Raw genomic sequence first — 22,193 nt, forward strand, 5'->3', positions numbered from 1 at the left:
TAGAAACTCGAAAATGCTTTGCAGGTTTTATTTCACTCTTTCTTTCGTGTTTTGTTTTTTTCCTTTTTCTGGGGCAATCAACCCTCCCTCCTTATCACACTCTAAAAAAGGGGCTAATCGTGTCTTCTGGCCAAGCGGCCTCAGTGCCAAGACAAAAGCTGTTCGGGTTGTTCCTGCCCCTGGAGATCTGCAGCCCTCAGACAGGGGCGTACTGCACACCAGAAGCAATTCATTGCACTGGAAAGAGAGGCTTAAAAGAAGATGAGGGGGAGGGGAGGTTCTCTGTGCATGAGGGCCAAAGTGGTAGGTTTTGGGTGGGGACCCCTCCAAGTTAGGACAGACACAGGGGATCTTTCCATGGGACCCATGACTCACATTAACAGCAGAAAACAAAGATGAACCATTTAGTGAACTGCTGCACAATGAACACATACCTTCCAGGGCAAGACACAGAATGTGGCCGGCACCCCCGAAGCCCCTTCTGTGCTCCCTCACCACCCAAGGGAACTGCCACCCTGACAATTTTTTCCTCACTTTTCTTTATGCTTTGACCTAAGGGAGCAGGCATCCCTCCACACTCACGTTTAGTTTCTATTTCAAGTTTTTATAATGGGGATTATATACTATAGGATCTTGTATGTCTGCCTTGTTTGCTTGGTATTATTATGTGTGTGTGTGATCCATCCTTCTGAGACCTGTAGCTGCACTTACTTTCTACTTTCAACCTTTCTACTGCTGTGTGTTATTCCGTGGGGCAATGGAACTTCCTTTTACTGGTCCAGTCCACCAGAAAGGACAGCTGGGTAGCTTTTGTTTTTCTCACTATTATATTATTATATAAATATACACATTATTACATACATGTAGTCATATATTTGTCATAGCAGTTGAAGAAGTAGAGAATACATACACACATCCTGATTATTGTTGAGTCTGTATCTCAAAGGGGATGAGCAGCTTGGAGATGGTCTCAAGCCACAGCTAAATACTGCCAGGTGGTTTACCAAAGCAGTTGAACTAATTTATGCTCTCCCCCCACGCCCAGCTGCGTATGAGGATCCTCAGCCGTCCTTTTTACATTTCAGTTAATAACCACAACCTTTTGCTGCCGCAAGTGGCAGGCTTGGAGTGTGAACACAGAAAGGGAGCTCAATACCTTCCTGACCACCCCCCCCACCCTCATCCAGAGCAGACAGCAGGGTAGAGGCGACACAGGCTAGTTAAATCGTCACTCAGCGCTGTAATCCCAAACCCTAAGGAACTGATCTGGAGTTTGGAGAGCTCATGGCAGGGGAGATCTGACCTGGTCTAAGGGTACCCCGGAGGAATTCTCAGAAGTAGGGTTTCAGCCAAGATCCAAAGGAGGACTTGCGGTTCTCCAGGTGGAGAAGAGTAGAAACAGAGAGGGAGAAGCATGCTGGGCAGCTGGCATAGTGTGTGCAAAGGCCCAAAGGTAGAAGGGAACAAGGTGAGTTTAAGGAGCTAGGGAGGGGTGCCTGGGTGGCTCAGTTGGTTAAGTGTCAGGCACTTGATTTTGGCTCAGGTCATGATCTCAGGACTGTGAGGTCAAGTCACACATGGGGCCCTGTACTGGGCATAGAGTCTGCTTACATTTCTCTCTCACTGCAGCACCTGGGTGGCTCCATTGGCTAAGTGCCTGACTCTTGGTTTCAGTTCAGGTCATGAGCTCAGGGTCGTAAAATCAAGCCCTGCATCAGGTTCTGGGCTCAGTGGGAAGCCTGCTGGAGATTCTCCCCTTTTCCTCTGTCCCACGCCCCCACTCACACATACTCTCTCTAAAATAAATAAAATATTTAAAAAAATTTTTTACTCTGTCTGCCTCCCTGTCTGCTTGTGATCTCTCTCTCTATCAAATAAATAAATACAAACTTAAAAAAAAAAGGAATAAAAAATTTTTTTAAAGATTTTATTTATTTGACACAGATCACAAGTAGGCAGAGAGACAGGCAGAGAGAGAGAAAGGGAAGCAGGCTCCCCACTGAGCAGAGAGCCCAATGCAGGGCTCCATCTCAGGACCCCGAGATCATGATCTGAGCCGAACGCAGAGGCTTTAACCCACTGAGCCACCCAGGTGCCCCAGAAAATACTAAAAAATTTTTTAAAAAGGAGTTAAAGAAAAAAGGCCCAGAGAGCTGGGTCTAAACTCCATGGCAAAGGGGTCCTGGCATAGAGTGGGTGCTTGATATGCAGAAAGAACCCAACCATCTCCCCAGGCTGCTGGGGCTGCAGCTATACAGGAGAAGTTAAGCTTTGCTGAGTACCTACTATGCGCCCCACACCTCCTTAGGAAACAGGAGCTCCAAGGACCCCCGTGTTGGCAATGAGAACACTAAGACTCAGAGAGGTACAGTACCCTGCCCTCAGCACACAGCAGAGGGTGGGAGCCAAGACTGAATCCTCCTTCACCTGGAGGAATGGCCACTGAATTACCTTCTCAGCCTCTGCTGAGAAAGTTTTATACCAGGAAATCAATAATGTGAAGCAGGAAATCAGAGAACGTTAATCATCTCAGGCAGCAAAATGAACTCCTTCTAAATGGTCGTTCTCACCGAAGTCCATCCAGTCCACAGAGCCTGTTAAAAATGGTGCAGCTCAGGGGGAAAAGGTCCCCCTGTGGCCATCCGAGGGGATGCTGAAAGCACACTGCACATGACCCAGGTTTCTAGAACAATGGGCCGCTGTGTCTTTTGAGGTCATCCACAACGCAAGCGCTCTACAGTATTTGCAAAAGAGGCTCCGTGTCCCCCTCCCTGGCGACACCTGGCTTTACAACATTGGTCCGAATAAACCCACAGACAAGCTTGGTTGGTCTGTCCTGTGGTTTAAAATCACCCAAATTTGTGGCCAACATTTACAATCAGGCGAATTTTGCATCAGACCTTGGAAACCTCTTAGAAGAAATAATCAAGAGACGTTGCCACCCAGGGCTCAGCACTCCCCAGCGATGGTGGGCAGGGACTAGAAGCAGGAGCCCCTGTAGACAAGGCACCTGGTCTCGGGTTCAGTGCAGTCCCTGTGCGCTGTCTCCCTCCTGTGGGACCCACCTACCCCTGGAGGGGTCTGGATGTACAACCTCTCCCTGCCCTCTTTGAGTCATCGCAGCTTTTAGCTGGAGAAGTGATGTGTGCGGTGGGGCTTGCTGGTTAAGGAACAAGGCAATGGCTTTCAGCAGCCATCGCTGGAAGGGGAATCACAGGTCCAAGGCTCACAGCAGTCACCAGGGTGTCCAGGCTGAGGATTCTGGTCAGGGGTGTCTCCCATCACCTTAACTACTCGCAGAGCTCCAGCCTGGCCTGTTATCAGCACGCCAGTAATGACCATCACCGTGGCAGCGCTGAGAAGAGCTCGCAGAAACCCAGAACCTGGCACACTTGATCTCATGTCAGCCTCGTCCTGCTGGTAAGGACTAGACAGGCTGCCAGGAAGTCATGTTAGTCTGACTGGCATTCGCCCTTCTTCAGTTAACCGGGTCCTGATTTCCTTTGAGGACCCACTTTTCTCCCACTGTGGGTCTTCATGGCTTAGGAAGCAGGGAAGAGTAGTCACCTGCCACAAGGCTCCAAGGGTCATGTGACTTAAAAGTGGGGCCAGGATGACTGGTTCCAGGAGGCACCAAGGCTCACTTCCAGCCCTTACTGGAGCTGGTCTTGCAGCCGGCACAATGGTAACATGGCGCTACAGGGACGCCTGGGTGGCTCAGTCGGTTAAGTATCTGCCTTAGACTCAGGTCATGCTCCCCAAGTCCTGGGATCGAGCCCATGTCATCAGGCTCTCCACTCAGCAGGGAGGCTGCTTCTCCCTTTCTTTCTGCCCTCTGCTCCCCTTGCTTATGCTCTCTATCAAATAGGTAAGATCTTTGAAAGTAAATTTTAAAAATTTAAAAAAAAAAAAAAAAAGGAAACCTGGAGCTACTAATGGGCATTTGTGCTCAGAAGAAGACAACCCGAGCCAGTCTGAATAGGAAGCCCACACAGAGAAAAGGAGAGTCAAAAAACTGGGAGGAAGGAAGGAAGAGAGTGAGTGAGCAGTAACACTGTCGAATGCCTGGATCCAGCCACACCTGAAGGTAGGATGCTAGTTACATGAGGCAATATATTCCCTTTATGTCCGAGAATAAGAGCGTAATGATATTTAAGTTGGGTTTTCTGTCTTTGACAAACACAAGAATCCTGATGAATATGAATACCATCATTAGTTTCCATTTTACATAAGTTACTGGAGGCTAAGGGGACTGAAGTAAATGACCCAAAGCCACACAGCTATGAGTTGGTAGCATATGAATCTGAGATTTGCCCTAAACCTAAAGCAATTGGTTCAGAAATCTTAGAGGTCTCTTATTGAGCAGTCCCAGTGCCTCTAGGAGCTGAAAGTTGGGGGTTTTTAGGAACACCACATGTTCAGAGCTGCTGGTACATTGTGGTGTGCTGGGGAGGCCAGGACGGGAGGGGGGAGGCTGCACCGAGATGAAATATATAATTATTATTTAAATCAGTTCAGATGCCATAAGGAGAAAAATCAAAGCTTTCCGTGGCATTTCCCCAGTGCCATTTTTAATTCTATCTTATCAAAACACGGCTGAGATTTGTTTTTCAAAAAGAAAAAAAAATCCTTTAATTAAAAAAAAATGCTCTAATAAAAGTTAAAACAGCCCACAGGCCATCAGGTGACAATGAAAGGAAGACACGTCATTTCAGCAACTTAAAGCAGATTAAAAAACTAATTTGTTGACTCTTTTTTCCAAAGCTCACCTCTCCCTTAGAAAGCTGTGTGTTTTGCATAATGAGGCTGAAATCCTGAAATCGCTGCTGTCCGCTCAGCTCCCTTTTGTTGGGATTTCAATGGGCTCCCACCTCATGTGGGGGTGCAGGCTTTTATCTTATTGCTCTGACCAGGGTTTAATGGAATCATTTCACTCTCTGTGCTTAAAATCTTTACAAGGTGTTCCACTGCCGGAAGGATAAAAAGCAGAATGTATATGGGGCCCACAAGGCCCTGAGAATTGTCCACCTTCATCATGTACCATCATGTACCAGCTCCTCCCCCCACACACACTAAAAGCCCTAGTGTCCGTTTCATTGGTTCATAGCACTCTCCTTCACACCCCAGGGCCTTTGCACATGCTACTTCCCCTTTCTTCCCATTCTTCACCTGGTCAATCCTGCTCATCCTTCAAATACCAGATCATTTTCTCTGTCTCGATGCAGCCTTCTTTTCAAATGCCCTAACTTGTGCCCTCCCAGTATCAGACACTTCCCCTTCTGGCAGTTACTTGGAGTTGTAATTATATGCAGGAAACCATCTTGTTTTTTGTTGTTTGTTTGTTTTTCTCCATGGTCTTCACAGGGTTTGCACATAGTAAGTGCTCAATAAAAATTTGCTGGCAAACAAATGGGTGAACCTCAGTGGATGGGAGGGCGTGGGATCGGCATGCCATGGGTTCTCTCAACACCTGCACTTCCTTTACTGCGTCCAAAGCAGTATACTCTCCCATCTTGTCTCAAATACTCTCCCATTTAAATGGGAGACTCCTGTCTCCCATACTTTCCCATCTTGTCTCAAAATCAGCTTGCACATTCACCTTCTGCTGTGTGTGGCACCCTAGGCATGAGACCATGCCGTGCAGAGAACAGAGCATGGGCTCTAGGGTTGGACCGATGTTCAAATCCCAGTTTTGCTACTCTGGGCTGTGACCCTCTAGATGTTTTTCTTTCTTTTCCTTCTCTTTCTTCCCTTCCTTCCTTTTGCCTTTCTTCCTTTCTGTTGGATGGCTTGTCAGTTGGAATCACCTCCCTGAGGTGCTCGGCTTGGCTGAACACAGAACCTGGAAGCTCATATGAGGTAGGCACCTAATAAAGGTATGCTGGATAAAGAATGGATGCCCATGTATGCTTTTGAATGGAAGAGAAAGCTCAAGTTCAAAGAGAAAGCCTTCCAGAGATGTCCCAGCTAGTTTGAGGTAGATGCAGAAATTGGCAAACTCATTTCCCTACTGGCCCTGAGCAGAAGCCTATGGACACTTCAATGCTAGAAGGAATCTAAGTTATGCCCATTCAAGAAAATAACCTGTCTTCTGGCTGAGATGATTATCACTGTGACTTACTTATATGCTGGGCATTATTTCACTGAGTCCCCCTTAACAACCCATCACGGCAAGCATCACTGTTCCTGTTTAGCACATGGGTAAATGGACGCATGATGAGCTCAAACAACTTGCCGACGATCACTCAGCTTGTGAGGGACAGAGGTGAGATCTGGACACAAGCCTGCTCACCTGTGCAGACCACGGTCTTGGTCCCCAGTCCTGAGTTGGACTGGAGTTAGACAGGCTACCGGACGTGTATAAAGACACTGCTGTACTCCTTGGAGGCTGTGGCATCTATGAGCCTGGCTCATCACTGAAGTCCATCGCGATGTCCTGTCCTGGTGGGCCTTCCTGCAGCCAGTCACCTGACAGCCAGAGCCCTGCATCTCAGTGCTCCTGCCGGCCGGGTTTCTGCAGGTGGCTGGCTTTTCGATGACACACACAAGGCAAATATCACAAGCCAGACACCAAGCACAGAAAGAGGGCCTTTGATTTTCGGCACCAACTTTAGCTCATCTGCAGGTGTTCCCATTTTACAGATGAGAACACTGATCCCAGAGATGGGACCACTAGCTGTTGTGAAGTGTCTGGCCTCTGATCCCAGATGTTCCTGATTGCAAACAATGTTTATTTCTTGAGAGCCTACCATGTGCCAGATACTCTTCTAGGGGCAGGAAAATAGGTCACTTATTCAACACTGTCAGAAATGAGTTCCACATAAGTGAATTTTCGAACCCCTGAAGCATCAGACACAGAAAAGTGTATCAGTTTAACCATGGGATAGAAATTCATTTTATCCAATGAATTACTGTTGACCCTTCACCCTGCCTACTGAATGAGGTTCACCCGTTCTTTGTGCCATCACACAAGCCAACATTGTTGCTGTTCTAGAATACTGCATTACAGGGCATTACAGGGTTCTATAATGGATTGCACGGTTCTGTAATATTGAGACGAGCAGTAGCTAATGGGATGGGGGGCGGGATTTGACCCCTCTTCTAAGCTCCCCCCTGGGCTGTGATTCTTTTATTTCCATGCTTAAAGACTTTATTTGTTAAGCAATCTCTATCCCTAAGGTGGGACTCGAACCTATGACCCCAAGATCAAAAGTTGCCACATTCCACCACCTGAGCCAGCGAGGGGCCCCTTGTGCTCATGCTGAGAATCTTGTCATCTGTAGCCTCATTCTCAGGCTGTCAGCTGCTGTTCCTGGCTGCAGTCTCTCTGCTTCCTCTACCATCCCACACATGTCTGATTTGCTCCCCCTAAGGGCTACAAGCCTGGAGAAGTCAGGCCGCTAAGCTTATCAGAACGGTGTGCAAACTAAGAGTAAATGGGCTCTGAGTGAGAAGAAATGTTGGCTCTTTTCTGATGCGGACAGTGCAACCATTAAATGGGATGACCTTCCTGTTCTGATTTACATGTAGTTGAGTTCCCAAGAAGGGCCTGCAGTCATCACAGTGATAGACCTAACAGTTTTATGGAACCAAAAGCAAGACTGATTGCTCCAGAGATTCTAAATTTTCTCCTCATCTGAGACATGGGCATTCAAACTATAAAGAACCCAGGCCAGCGCCTTGTCAACAGACACTTTGTGGAGGATTCACCCAGGCCATCTTAATGCAGTAGGGCTCACCTTGGGGACAGTTCAAGAGACAGAGAAACCCAAGGAGTCTGCCATCTCCAGAGACTTCTACAGGGTTCATCATGGCCAGTGTCATGTGGCCCCATCTTCCTGGAGGTTCAGGGACTGACTCTGAAAAGCCAGAGCCCAGTGCTCACAGCCCCAGTCCCACGGGCATTTTCTGCATTTCACTGTCCCACAGGGGTACTCCTTGGTCATCCGCAGTAATCCAGGCCCACCCAGTGTGCAGCCTTGCCCACAGACCCATGATTGCCATCATTAACGGGAGAGGGAAAGAGACTTGCTCAAGGCCACAATGTCAGTGGGTGGCAGAGTGGGGACCCAGATCCCTCACTTCCCCTCTAGAGGGGCATACAGCTGTCCTCCTAGATTTCTAGGTATCAAGACCCCAGCCATCTGCTTTCCCACTAGCTGAATGGCCTTGGGATGTCCCTTCCTTTCTCTGGGTCTACATCACCCCAACCAAGAATTCCCCTAGCTCACAAAGTTATAAAGTCTCCAGAGGGGCTACCCTCTTCCTGACCCCCTGGAGGGAAGCCTCAGGCATCACCTGACCCACAGTGGTTCGGCCAAGTGCACGAACTTCTCGCCTCATCACTCTTGGCCAATGCCCAGGACCCTGGCTGGCTTTTTAGCTCAGAAGTCAGCAATTTTTTTCTGTAAAGGATCTGATAGTAAATATTGTAGCCTGTGCAGGCCATATGGGCTCTGTCACAACTACTCACCTCTGCAGTGAGAATTGGAAAGCAGTCACGATACATACACGAATGGCTATGCTTGTGTTGCAATAAAATTTATTTGTAAAAGCAGGCAGTAGACTGGACTCGGCCTGTGGGCCACCATTTACCAATCCCTGTTCTAAGTCATTCCAAGTGGAGTCTGATACCTCCTGTAGGACTAAGGTAATTAACTTTTCCTGGTTTGCATATGGGACTTTCCTGGTTTTAGCACTAAATCCTACATCCTGAGAAACCTCACAGTTTTAGACAAAACAGGATGGTGATCACTCTATCTACGATCCTGTGAGCCCTGCTTTCTTCCATCTCAGCATTGCTCTGGCTCCAACATTCAACTGTCTCCTCCACAGGGAGGAGGAGGAAGAGAAAGAAGAGGAGGAAGAACAGGCTACTGTTTATCGTGGCTTCCTGGGTGCCAGGCACCATGTGAAGAGCTTGGTCAGCATGACCTCCTATGATCCTCTAAGAGCCGGGGACAGATGAAGCCACTCCCAGGAAGAGGTCAAGACTGGAGTAGATCCCAATCTAATCTGCCTCCTCCTTCCTCTCCAAACTGTAAGCTCCTGAGGACAGAACTGGGGTCTCTCCCATCGGTATCTTCAGCACCCAACAAGGTATGATACTTAGAAGGTTCTGAGCAAATGCTGATCATTGATTTGAATGAGTATGTCCATGAATGAACGAATGAATGAATGAATGAATGAATCATCCCTTCATCTAGACAGACATTTCCCACATCTACAACATGATTCATCCCTGCCTATCCAAACTCCAGGGGAGGTAAGCTGAGAATACCAAATATATGCTATGCCGTCCGTTCTGTTAAAACAGGCTTGTGGTACTGGAGAGGCAATAGGACATCATAGTTGAAAACATGGTCCCTGTCATCAGGTGATCTGGGCACAAACCTCAGCTAGGCCTCTTCTGGGCTGTGTGAAGGGACCAGCCAGCTCGCCTCTCCAAGCCTCCCAGGTTAAACAGAAGATAGTAACAGAACTGCTGGAGTTTGGGCCACGAGGCATGGAGGCATGGAGTTCGGTAAGCCCTCCAAAAACATTCACACATTATCATCATCATCACTGCTGCTGTCGGGATGAGCAGAAAGCAAGGAGGGGACAGGGGATATCCATGCTGAGGAAGCACAGGCGCTCACTCTCCAGCTCTGAATGAGCACCCGGGCCACACGGGAGGAAATGTACACGCTGGTAAATGCGTCGGCTAGCTAGAAGCACAGTAATGGTGCATAACAAACAACCAGAAAACCTCCAGAACACACAGTAAGAAGCACTTCTCTCTCAAAAAAAAAAAAAAAAAGAAGCATTTCTCTCTCACTAACCCTGCAACTGGTGGGGGCTTGGCTGAGCTACGCTCTTTATTAAAGTTCAAGCTCAGGGTAGTTGGACGCCTGTTCATTCTGGGGCCAGGCTGAGGGGGCTTTTCCCCTAGCCATGGCAGGAGCCCCGAGACCTAAGCTTGGAACGTACCCGAGGTCACTTCCGTCTTCTACTAAAGACCAAAGCCCGTCATGGGGCCAAACTCCCAGGGAAGGAGCAGGGGCCTAAACCACCCCCCCACCCCTTGAGTGAGAAAAATGCCAAGTCCCACAGCGAAGGGCAGGGGTGCAGGGAGGAGGGAGGAAGCAGGGCCAGGGATAGCTCCATCCCAATAGCAAAACACCAGCCACACCTTGGAAAGCGACCCCCCCCCACCAGCCCTACCCTCCTCACCAGGTTCCTCTTCAGCCCCTTGGCCTCATCAGCATTTGGTCAAAACGTAGAAGAGACCCCGAGTGCTAACACTTGCAGTCCTGGGGGACCCTGTCCCCAACTTCCCAACATCTGGACCTGCTCCGGGGAGCCATTAATCTCGGGCAATTTCTTTCCTCACTTGATTTGTTTATTTAAGGAAAACAAGTTGTTCCTAATTAGAAGCACTGCTGGCGGGATGTTCAGTGCGTCCTAGGCTGCCTATTTTCAGACCTTCTGCCTAAAATTACACCTGCACTCTTAACATCTGCGAGCATGTTCGGCAACTGTCCCGCATGCAGGCTTTTGGCGAGAGAGGCTTGCAGTGCTGTGCAGTGCTGTGGGGGCCGAGGGAGCCAGGGGCAGGGGGTCCCTGGGCTTCAGAGCAAAGGCACTTGGAAAGATGCACAAGTAACACATCCCAACAAGCTGCTCGTAGCTGGCACAGATCACCGAGTCAGCCCTTGGTGAGTGCACAGCCTGAACACCGTCCTGACCCCAGGCACGGGGCAAGGAGTGGTTTTAAAGAGTCAGAGAGGTTTTCTGGTGGGATGCTCTCAGCTTACACCCCCGCCCCCAGTCTTGCACCTTCACGGACACTCAGACACACATGCTCAGACACACACACACATTCACAGAAGTCATTCTGTCCCATAGACAGGCCAATACACCGCAGGTGTGCGCACGCGCACACACACACACACACAGGTGCACACGCTCAGAAACTCACAAACAGGAGACATGCACTAATGTCACACTGCAACCCCCCCCCACATAATCAGAGACATATGCACGTGGAGACACACTCCAGTGTGCACAGCAACCCAACACACTGGATATCAATACTCAGAAACATGCACCAAGAGATACAATCAAGTGTGCAAAGCTACACACAGGCACGCACAACCAGAGACACAGGTACATACACAGAGGTGCCCAGAAAGTTCACCACGTCATACACACAGGTATACGCCCCCCCAAAACACGCAGTGACACAGAGACACCCACAGATGTTACAAACAGGTCCCCGCACAGACACAGAGACAAGGGAGTGTACAACATGGGAACAGAGAGATACAAAGGGATGCTGAAAAACAAATAGGCTGGAAGCACATACCACAAGTTCACGCTCACCATGTTGTACACGCATGCAGGCACTCACACACACCCACACAGCTGCCGAAGCAGGAGCCCAGACAGGCCTGCCCAGCCTCTCGAATACAGGATGTGCCACGCGGACCCCCCCAGACACATGGGTGGAGCCGAGCAGCTGTGTGCCTCCCTGACACAGACACACATCCAACTCACAGATACAACCGATGGACACGCACAAGCTCGTATCCAAGCTCATATCCACTTGCTCTGACTCACCTACGCACACATTCCCCTGAAAACACACAAGCACACACTCAAAAATCCACAAGCAGTCTCACAAGTGCATACTCGGACTGACCTTATTCACATGTGTGCGCACACGCGTGCGATTTTTATGTAAGTCAGACTCCTCTGAACATGTGTGCATGGACTTGCATGAGAATGCACTCATTTACACACATCCACCTGCACACACCCACAACCTACTCTACCGAGACAGCAAACCGTTCATTTTCTGAATACCCAAAGTCAGGCCGCAGAGGAGCCAGCACCTGGCCAAACTGCTTCTGTCCCACCTCCAACTGCCTGCACTCTACCTCAAACCAGATACGGTCTGCCCCTTCACCATGGACTCGGGGTGAACCCTGGTTTGGGGAAGGACCCAGAGGTCCCAAGCCTCAGAACCACTCAAAAATAAATAAGACGGACCAAAATCTACTGCCTTTCCCCACCATCCTGGCAAACCCTCTTCCTTACCCCAAACACACACACACACACAGGCACATGTGCAGCACAGGGCACTTTCCCCAGCACAGCTGTTCCTCAGGAACAGCAGCTCTGCCTGCTCCAACAGCCTCAGCAGCCTGGGTGCCCGACGCTCAGACATACTGAACTTCTTGGTCCTGGGTCCCTACACTGCCGTGAAGTTGAAGCCATGGAGACAGCTTACCTCCACCTTCTGTTGTCATGGCGACGTGGCAGCTGGGCGCCTCCAGCCCTCCCTGCCTGCCCTGAGCTCCTCTCTAGGAGCTGCTGGCCCAGCAGAGCTTTTATGGAGGAAGCATCGAGGGGGCGGGGACTGCAGGTGTCAGTTGATTGGAGAGACCAAGGGCCCTGCCTCCCAGCCAGGATCACCTGGTGCTCAGGTGGGCCAGGAGAGAGCCTCCCTGGGGAAAACAGCCCCCACAGGCTCCCACACACGCGCTGGAAACAGCCCCGCTCTTGCATACCCGTGTCGGAGGAGACCCAGTCTTCACCAGATTCTACCATAACCACTTTCCAAGCACCAGCCCTCTGCACCCCCAACACTCTTCCTAACAAGAACTGTGAACTCCGCATCTTAACAGAGGCCCGCTGAGGTTCGGAGGGTGAAATGACTGGTCCACCTCAGATGCATCTGAGTCCCACGCCCTTGAAACATTCAACTGTACTACGGGATTTTGAAAATCTCTGTGATGATTGCTCAGGGCATTAGAGTGTCTGAACTGGGACCTCTGAAGACACATGAAACCTCTTCATTTTGCAGAAGGAGCAACTGGAGCCCAGAGAGGTCTAGCAATTTGCCCAAGTCACACAGCACATTGACAGAAGGCTTGACGCTCAGTCTTCCGACCCAGAGATGAGGTTTCCCCAGGACATCAAGCGCCAGCCTCTGACCTCTGGTCTCAGCAGTAGAGGGAAGCAGCTCCTAGCTAGGCCCCAGGTCAGAATCCTAAGCAAGGGCAGAAGGTCCTGAGACTCCTACCTCATCACTCGAGAACTGTCCCAGAACCACACAGCAATGTATTATTCCCCAGAGGCAGATGCCCAGTCCAAGCAGGACCAGCGGATTATTTCTAACCTTCAGGTCATGGTCAGAGGCATTTCCACTGCATGCCTTCCTGACCAACTTGTCCATCCAGATGGCCCCAACCCTAGGCTGTATCCCCTGCAAGAAAGCCCCATACATCTAGGAGGCTGTGACCACAGGGATGGCTCCCAAATGGTCCTCAGAGACCAGGTGGCCTCTTGGGAGCAGGCTTTTCATTAGGAGGGAGAGAAATCTGGCCAAACTCATGAGTTCTATGTTTGGGCTCTGCAGAGCCTCTAGGGACCTGGAGTGTGTGGGGACTACCGACAGCCCGAGCTGCAGATGAGGACAGTGCAAGCCTCTATCCAGCTGTCCATTCCAGCCCCTTTACCGCACAAAGTTCGTCCCTCCCCAGGCTCTGAATGCTCTTATTCAGTGGCCCAGGTAACTTCCCCAAATCTTTGGCTCATCTCAGGAGCTGCAGGTAATGGGAGATGATCCCCACCTCTCCTAGGGTCTCTGCCAAGGAGGTGAGTGGGCCCCTGTGATGCCAGTTGGGGCTGCAGGAAGAGCTTGGATCCAGGAGGTCTGGGAGAGGGGGCCAGGCCCCATTTCTCTCTCCCCCTCCACACACACACACACACACACACACACACACACACGGAAATGGGCAGAAGCAAGGCTGCAAAGCACACAGCCCTTCCCCTGGGCAGCCCTGGAAGCCGCATGCACCCCAGCACCACCGCGACAAGCACCTCCTGAAGCCAACTTGAAAATAGGACCGGCTCCTTCTCCCCCGAACTGTGAACATGCCGAATATGGGGAAATTCATCAATTCAATTAAAGGGGCCCACTGCCTCCAAACACCTCCCCCCCACCCCCGGCCCAGCTCAGCCTGAGAAGCCTCGAGTGCCTGCCTTTGGGGACCCAGCGGGATTGCCCGCAGGAAGGACGCATGGATGAGCCTGAACGTCCCACCCTCTGCCAGAGGAGAGAAAGTTTGTCATTTACCCGGGCGCTGGGCTGTCACCACTCGGGTTCCTTCCTCACCCGGCTCCGGGCGCTGAGCCCCCAGCCTGCCGGGAAGCGGCTGGACCTGGAAGCCCCGACTGGGGGCAGGAATCGTTTGGCGACAGCTCGGCCGCCCCGCTCCCCCTCCGGAGCCCTTCTACCCGGCCCTGCCGCCTCGACCCTTACCTGAGGGGGTCTCGGCCACTTGCAAACTCTGCCAGCGGAGCCCAGCAGGCGCCAGGGTCTCCCTCGGCGACTCGCGCGTCCCGCTCGGCGCGCCCGCTCCGTGGGCGCCTTCCCCGCTGCCAGCCGCTGCAGTGGCATCCAGCAAAGCCGACTCGGGATCGCCTTTCTCGCCACCAAGCCTGCTCCGGGCCGGGTCCGGGGCGGGGCGGGGGTGGGGTGGGGGGCTGTTCTTCGGGGCTGGCGCAGGGGGCCACCCTGCGCGCGGCCAGCGGGAAAGTGCAAGAGTGTGCGTCCTGGATTGCAGCAGCGGCGACAGCGGCGGCCGGGGACGAGGAGGCGGTGGCGACGCCAGCCGGCGAGCCGGGGAGGCGGGCGGCGGCGCGAAGTGGAAGCCGGGCTCCCGCGAGCCTGGCGCCCGGGCGGGCGGCACTGCGGGTGCCCCGCGCCGCGACGAGGCCCCGCGCGCGCGCGGCCACCCGGCCGGGGGATGGCAAGGCCGGGGCGCGGCGGGCGCGGGCGGCGGCTGGGCGCCGGGCTCCGGCCGCCTTGCCTCGCGCTCGCCGCCTCGCGCGCTGCCCGGACTTCCCGTCTCCCGCCCGAGCTCCCCGCGCCGCCGCCGCCGCCGCCGCCAGCAGCGCGCCTCAACCGGGCGCGCTCCTCGCGCGGAGCCACAGCGCTGCCCCCGCTTAACTCCTTACGTGCCACCTGGCCCTCCTGCAGCCGACCGCGGAGCCGGGCAACTCGGCGCCAGCCAGGCCTCCTGGCCTTGCTTTGCTCGTCTCTAAAATGGGCTCGCGGCCCGGCTCTGGGGAGTGGGGTAGAGAATTAACGGAGCGGATTGGTGATGCGAAGTGCCATGCGGCGGGCATTAAGGAAGTGCTCGATAAATGGCAGAGGATTGGCTGCTTCTGCTGCTGCTGCTGCTATGCTGGGTTAGCAGGTTACCTTGCAGAGTAAACACCCTGAAAAGGGCGGTTTGGTTTGTTGGTGTTTACTTTGTTCTTTTTAACAGGAAATAGGTTTAAGCTGTGTGACCCTGGGCTAGTCATTTACCCTCTCTGAGCCTGTTGCAGAAGATTTCCCTCTGCGCTGTGTGACCTTGGGTCCCAGCAACCCCTCTGAACCTCTTGTAGTAACCTCATCTGTAAAGTGGGGGATGATCGATGTGGCCCACCTTCAAAGGACCTCCTGCAAATCTCTGGAAAGGCTGCTGCTCTCAAGAGAACCACCATGAAGCCAGTCTCCTAAATGCCAGGCACCTGGCCAGTGTAGTTCCAAACACATCACCTCATTAAGTTATGGAAGCAACCCTAAGAGGCAACTTGTTTCTTCTCTTTTCTTTTTTTAAGATTTTTTATTTCTTCATGTAACAGAGAGAGAGATCACAAGTAGGCAGAGAGGCAGGCAGAGAGAGGAGGGGAAGCAGACTCCCCGCTATGCAGAGAGCCCGATGTGGGGCTGGATCCCAGGAGATCATGACCTGAGCCGAAGGCAGAGGATTAACCCACTGAGCCACCCAGGCGTCCTGAGGCAACTTGTTTCAACTCCCCTTCGCAGATGAGAGATTTGGCGCCCCAGGATGTTAAGTTCACCCAAGTTAGCACACTTACAGAGGACTGGAGCTGGACCCAGGACCTTCTGACTCCCAAACCAATACTGTTAAGCTGGGGATTGAAGGAGAAGCTCTAATGTGGGCCAACCTTTGTTGAGGCTAGCAACCAGAATTTGCATCTGCATTTCTTTAATTAGAACATGTTGTATTTCCAATTATAAAATTAATTCTGGTCTAATGTAGGTATTTCAGAAAATACTAAAATATAGGAAGGAAAGCAAATCAACCCTATTCCTATCACCCAGAGGTAATGAGGAAGATCTTGATGTAGTTCCCCCACTCTTTTTTCTATACCCACATGTAAAGGCAGTTCGCATAAGGCGAATAATCCCAAGCACACCATTCCGTATCAGGAGATAGGAAGGGTTTGGCAGATGCAATTCATGAATCCCTTGCTGAGGCTGGACCCCCAGCTGCCCCCAGCTTCAACAATCCCAGATGACAGTTACCCTACCACTAGTCCAATAGAAACCCTACCAGGTTGGGGATTTGTGCATTTCACCCAGTTACCATTGGACAAACCCTGCTCTGATGCTTTCCCTTCTCCCACTGTTCCTGTGTCTTTTAGAAGACCAAATCATTCCTTTGCCTGGAGTACAGAGACTACAGATGTCACACACACCTTCTAGGCTGCCCAACCCCATCAGGAACAAAGCATACCCAGAATGAAGTCCCCAGGAGGACAGAGGCAGTGCTACGGCTTAAAGGTGCAAGCAATCTGGGTTCAAATCTGTGCTCTGTCTCAAGCAGCTGTCACCTCTCTGAGTCTCTGTTTCACATGAGAACACCAACCCTCTGGAGTCGTGAGGCTTACACAAGACGAAGACCAGTAAATACTCAACACATAGCAGCTGTTGCTTTTCATTGGCGAGGAGAAGTGATCTGAATAACACTAATACTGATTGTCAACAACTGTTGAGTCCTTGCAAAGTGCAGGCACAATTCCCATTAATTCCTAACAACAACTTCAGGTGATCGGTATTAGGACTTAGTCCATTGAGAGATGGGGAAACTGAGGCCCAGAGAGATGAAATCCTCTGTCCGAGGGTACATAGTAAGCTCACATTAGAGGTTGGGTTAGATCCCAGCTCTTCTGGCCCCTGCTGCCCAATCTCCAGCACAATTCCAAATGGCAGACTAGGTACCTTTCCCATGTCCTCCTCGCCCCTCCCCAGCTCAGAACCCTCTTGCTCTGTCTGGGGGACAAACCTCCTCCTGGGAGTGATCTCAGTGATCTAGGGACTGACACCTGGCTATGGAGCCCCCTGCAAGGTGCTGGGGATCTGAGAACAGAGCTATTAATCTCCAGCGGTTCCCAGTCTACTTGCATCGCAGCCCACTTCTCCCTGCCCCTCCCCAATGCCCCCTCAGGCATAGGCATTGGGCTCATGGAGAAATGGAAAAAGCCCCAGGCTGGGACTCAAGCAGGTGAAGTTCAAATGTTAGGCAAGTATCCTGGATTGGTTACTCCCCCTTTCGAGTCCACTTCATCAGCCACAAAAGGACGAATAATGTTTTCCCTGCCTACTTCCTAGGGTTGTTGGGAAAATTATGGATTGGAAAACACCTTGAGGGTAGAACCATGTATAAATACACAGCTGTGATGTTAGAGTCATCACAGGCATCACCATACAAGCAGTACAACAGAGCATCGTGACATTCTGTAGCCGTGGAAACTGGGGGCTCTGGAGATAGAATTGTTTTCCCCCATATAATGTCCACCATGTGGAGGGAGGGGGATGATTCTGCTTTTTCTTCCCTTGCCTAATTCTTGGGGTTGCCAGGGCACCATCCAAACACTGTGTAACCCCCTTGCTGGTCTTTGAAACCAAGAGATTGAGATTCGCTATAAAGAGTAAGGAGTAGGAGCTCCTGGGTGGCTCAGTGGGTTAAGCCTCTGCCTTCAGCTCAGGTCATGCTCTCAAGGTCCTGGGATTGGGCTCACTGCTCGCCAGGGAGTCTGCTTCCCCCTCTCTCTGCCTGCCTCTCTGCCTACTTGTGATCTGTCTGTCAAATAAATAAATTTTTTAAAAGATTTTATTTATTTATTTGTCAGAGAGAGAGAGAGCACACAAGCAGGCAGAGGCAGAGAGAGAAGCAGGCTCTCTGCCAAGCAAGGAACCCGATGCAGGACTCGATCCCAGGACTTTGGGATCATGACCTGAGCCGAAGGCAGCGGCTTAACCAACTGAGACACCTAGGTATCCTGAAATAAATACATAAAATCTTAAAAAAAAAAAAAAAAATTAAGGAGTAAAGTTTTAGGATTTTTGTCTAAACCACACACACAGTCAGTTCGGGCAGAATGAGACAGTCCAGCTCCTCTAGGCCTGATCATTGGACAAACTCTAATTTTGCTAAGGTCCTGCTCTGAGCGGGTCCTTGGCCTGGCCCTCTTTTGGTATCAGGTTTCTGAGCCTCTTCCTCTCTCTGCTCTCGCTATTTCAGCACAGAATCTTACTGTTTCTTGGCCCAAGTCTGCTGCAGGACTCAGGGAGGAGAGTGAAGAAACAAAGCCATCTTTGAAATCAATTATAAAGACCAAAACAATGATGTAAGAGAGCTTCTGTGAGTAAGATGACGTAACACCTCCAAGCTACGTTCGTAGAACAAGTCACTAACCAGTACATCCCTGTCTTTGAACCACAGCATCTAAAAATAGTATTTGCTGTAATTTCCTGAGTAGCTGGTATAAATGGAAAGAGTATTAGAGTAGTGAGCGAGCTGTGTTGGGTGGTAACTAACTCCCCTTTGATGGTAGTTTTCTTTTTCTTTTTTAAGATGTCGTTTATTTTTTTTATTTGACAGAGAGAGAACACAAGCAGGGGGAGCATCAGAGCGAGAGGGAGAAGCAGGCTCCCCGAGAAGCCGGAAGCCCAACACTGGGGCTTGGTGTGGGGAGTCTCGGCTCATGACCTGAGCCAAAGGAGTCTGCCAGGAATCTCTCTCTGCTCCCCAGCCGCTCCATTCAGAATCCTCCTGTGATTTCCCCCACGTACCCCCCCACCCCCGTCCCAGCCCGTCCTGTCTGATGGGGGCTGGTCTGCCATGCAGAATCCCAAAGTCCAAGGGCTGTGTCTTTCAACCATTCCTCTGTCCCTGGCACTCACTCAACACAGCGCTCTGCACGCAGTAGGCTGTGTTAGTCTGCTTGGTCTTCTGTAACAAAAACACTGAAGACTGGGTGGCCTATAAGCAACAGAAATTTATTTCCCACAGTTTTGGGGGCCGGGAAGTGCAAGACCAAGGTACCAACAGATTCTGTGTCTGGTGAGAGCGCACCTTCTGGTTTGCAGACAGCCATTTTCTTGCTGTGTCCTCTTAGGGTGGACGCGGCTGAGGGATTTCTCTTCGGGTCTCATTTGTAAGGGCAAGGATCCTATACATAGGGCTTCCACCCAGGTAACCTATTCACCTTCCAAAGGCCTCACCTCCTCCTACTATCACCTTCGGGGTGAGGTTTTAATGTACGAATTCTGGAGGGACACATTCGGTCTAGAGCACAGGCGCTCTGAAAGAAATGAATGAATTAATAAAACCGTCCAGTATTGCCACAGATATATACAGATGAAAAGAAAATCTGGTGTGATCCGGAGAGTTCACTCATTAAAAATTCAGTAAAAGAGGCAAAGGTATGTAAAAGTAGAAGAATGTATACTGCAGTACCTTTTAATGGCAGAACGCCGGAAAGAATCCAAATGCCCAACAAGCGAGAGAACAGAGGGACCAATTCCGGTATATTCTTAAAGGGAAGGTACCACACGACCGTGAAAAGTAATGAACTAGAACTCTGTGCATCAACTTGGATAAATCTCAGAAATTAGAGCATTGAGTAAAAAAAACAAAAAGCTGGCTGCAAGATAATAAATAAGCTAATTGCAAAAGGACACATACATAATACTAGTTAATAAAATTCAGAACTATGGAAGACAATTCAGTATATTTTTATGAGCACCTACATGTACAGTAAAAGCAGAGAAACTGTGAATACCAAGTTCAGGAGAGAGTTTATGGCTGTGGGGGGAGAAAGGGGGCAGCACAGATCCCAGAGCACTTTCGTTGTGTCTTTAAAGTTCTACTTCTGATGCCGTTTGGTGGATATGTAGAAGTTTTTTTGTTTTTTGGATTTTCTATTGTATGCCTGAAACATTTTATTTTATTTTTTATTTTTATTGTTTTTTAAGATTTTATTTATTTATTTGATGGAGAGATCACAAGTAGGTAAGGAGGCAGGCAGGAGTAGGGGGAGGGAGCAAGTTCCCTGCAGAGCAGAGAACTCCATGCGGGGCTTGATCCCAAGACCCTGAGATCATGACCTGAGCTGAAGGCAGAGGCTTAACCCACTGAGTCACCTAGGTGCCCCTGTATGCCTGAAATATTTTATTAAAGAAAAAAAAAACCCAAGCTAGCTGTTGAGAGTGAAGGCCTAATTCCTATCCCCATTCAGATATTTGCTATGTGTCTCAAACAAGGGATTTAATCTCTGAGCTTCGGTTTCCTCAACATTACAATAGGGATAATAAATCTTGGAAGAATTAAGTGGCATCATGGGTGTAAATTGCTTAAAGCAATGGAAGTATTCAACAAATGATAACTATTCATATCATAATTAATTATCAATAGCAGTTAGCTTCAAATTATTTGAAAACTGGAGACATCCAAGAAGATCAGCCATTTTAAAAAAAGATTTTATTGTTAAGTAATCTTTACACCCAACATGGGGCTTGAATTTACAACCCTGAGATCAAGAGTCACATGCTGCACTGACTGAGCCAGCCAGGCACACCCAAGTTCAACCACTTCTAACCTGTCTTCACAGATGACACCCCAAAACTTAGAAAGGTTGGGAAGTTGTCTGAGGTCATGGGGGGCATGGGAGGCAGCACTGAGGATGGGAGGTGTACAGAGGACCCCTCTGGGTAAGGTGCTGAGCAGGTCTCTGTTCCAAAGTGCTTCCCTCAAAACCTCACTTCCTTCTAGGGAACCAACAATGGTCACATGGGGACCTGCTAAAACAGGGACACAGGTCCCAGAGGTACCCGGACAGGTTCTAATGTGGCTTCCTAATCCCAAGGCCTATTTATGTCACCATGAAAGAGATGGAGAAGAATAATGTCACAAGGGCATCCCTTTCTATTTTATATAACTATATATTTTTAATATTTTAATTATTTATTTGTCACAGAGATATCACAAGTAGGCAGAGAGGCAGGCAGAGAGAAAGGGGGAAGCAGGCTCCTCGCTAAGCAGAGAACCCGATTCGGGGCTCGACCCCAGGACCCTGAGATCACGACCCAAGCCAAAGGCAGAGGCCCAACACACTGAGCCACCCAGGTGCCCCCTATTTTACATTTTTTTAGTAAAAAATCTGATGCTTAACACACAGAGGCATATATCTTCACAAAAATACACAAATTCAAATGCACTGTTTGTTAATAGCCCCAAACTGGAGACAACACAAATGTCCATCCGTGGAAGAATGGACAGCGTTGCACTCTTTCTGCAGGATAATACTCTCCGGCAGAGAATGAACACACTACTGCTATCAGGACCACATAGACGAATGTCCCAAACAGTGTGGATGAAACAAACCAGACCCAAAGCTTTTACTTGCTGATATTTACATGAAGTTCAGCACTGGCAAAACTAACCAGGAGGCTAGATGTCAGAGTAGTGGTTGTGCTTCAGTGAGAGGTTGGAAGTGGGCTGGGGGGGCCATCCGGGGATGGACAGTGTTGCGTTGGTTGGTCTGGGTCTTGGTTCCCAGGGTGTGTTCTTCGTGAGAATGCATAAGCTGTACTCTTACTGCTTGTACACTTATGGCCATATATTATACTTCAATTAAAATGTGGTTTAATAAAAAAAACTTGCCAATTGCAGTATTTTAACCACTATTAGTTACTGATTGCTTATGCGACATCACGGATGGAGTCATATAATATAGAGGGCAATTGTGGGCCTCTCAGTTAGCAACTTCTCCGAAGCCTTGACCTTGAACGGTACCAGCTGAAACCAGCTTTCATTTCAGGCTCACTGAAAGGGGGGATTGTCTACTGAGGACCCAGCCAGGTGGAGACAAGGGCCATTACTCAGGACATCTGATCCAGAGAGACAGGCAAATTATCTGATTTGGCAGTTTCCTGGGATCAGATGACCCAGATAATGGTCAAACTGCCATGGAGACACCACACACCCCAGCCAAAATACCCACCAGGTGGACCCTTCTCCTGGAGCCATAATTGTGGGCGGAGCGCAGAGAGAGGCCTGTGC

General features: G+C 50.1%; 1 protein-coding gene across 1 annotated transcript in view; it reads right to left on the reverse strand.

The window, feature by feature from the left end:
- WSCD2 (WSC domain containing 2) overlaps positions 1 to 12,339 on the reverse strand; it is a 115,608-nt gene extending 103,269 nt beyond the window's left edge. Inside the window, exon 1 of the mRNA XM_044244119.1 lies at positions 12,275 to 12,339. The gene's annotated coding sequence lies outside the window, so the exon portion shown is untranslated. The remainder of the gene's footprint in view (positions 1 to 12,274) is intronic.
- Between the last annotated feature and the right edge of the window lie 9,854 nt (positions 12,340 to 22,193).

The sequence above is a fragment of the Neovison vison genome, chromosome 3 (genome assembly GCF_020171115.1).
Source record: "Neovison vison isolate M4711 chromosome 3, ASM_NN_V1, whole genome shotgun sequence".
NCBI lineage: Eukaryota > Metazoa > Chordata > Mammalia > Carnivora > Mustelidae > Neogale > Neogale vison.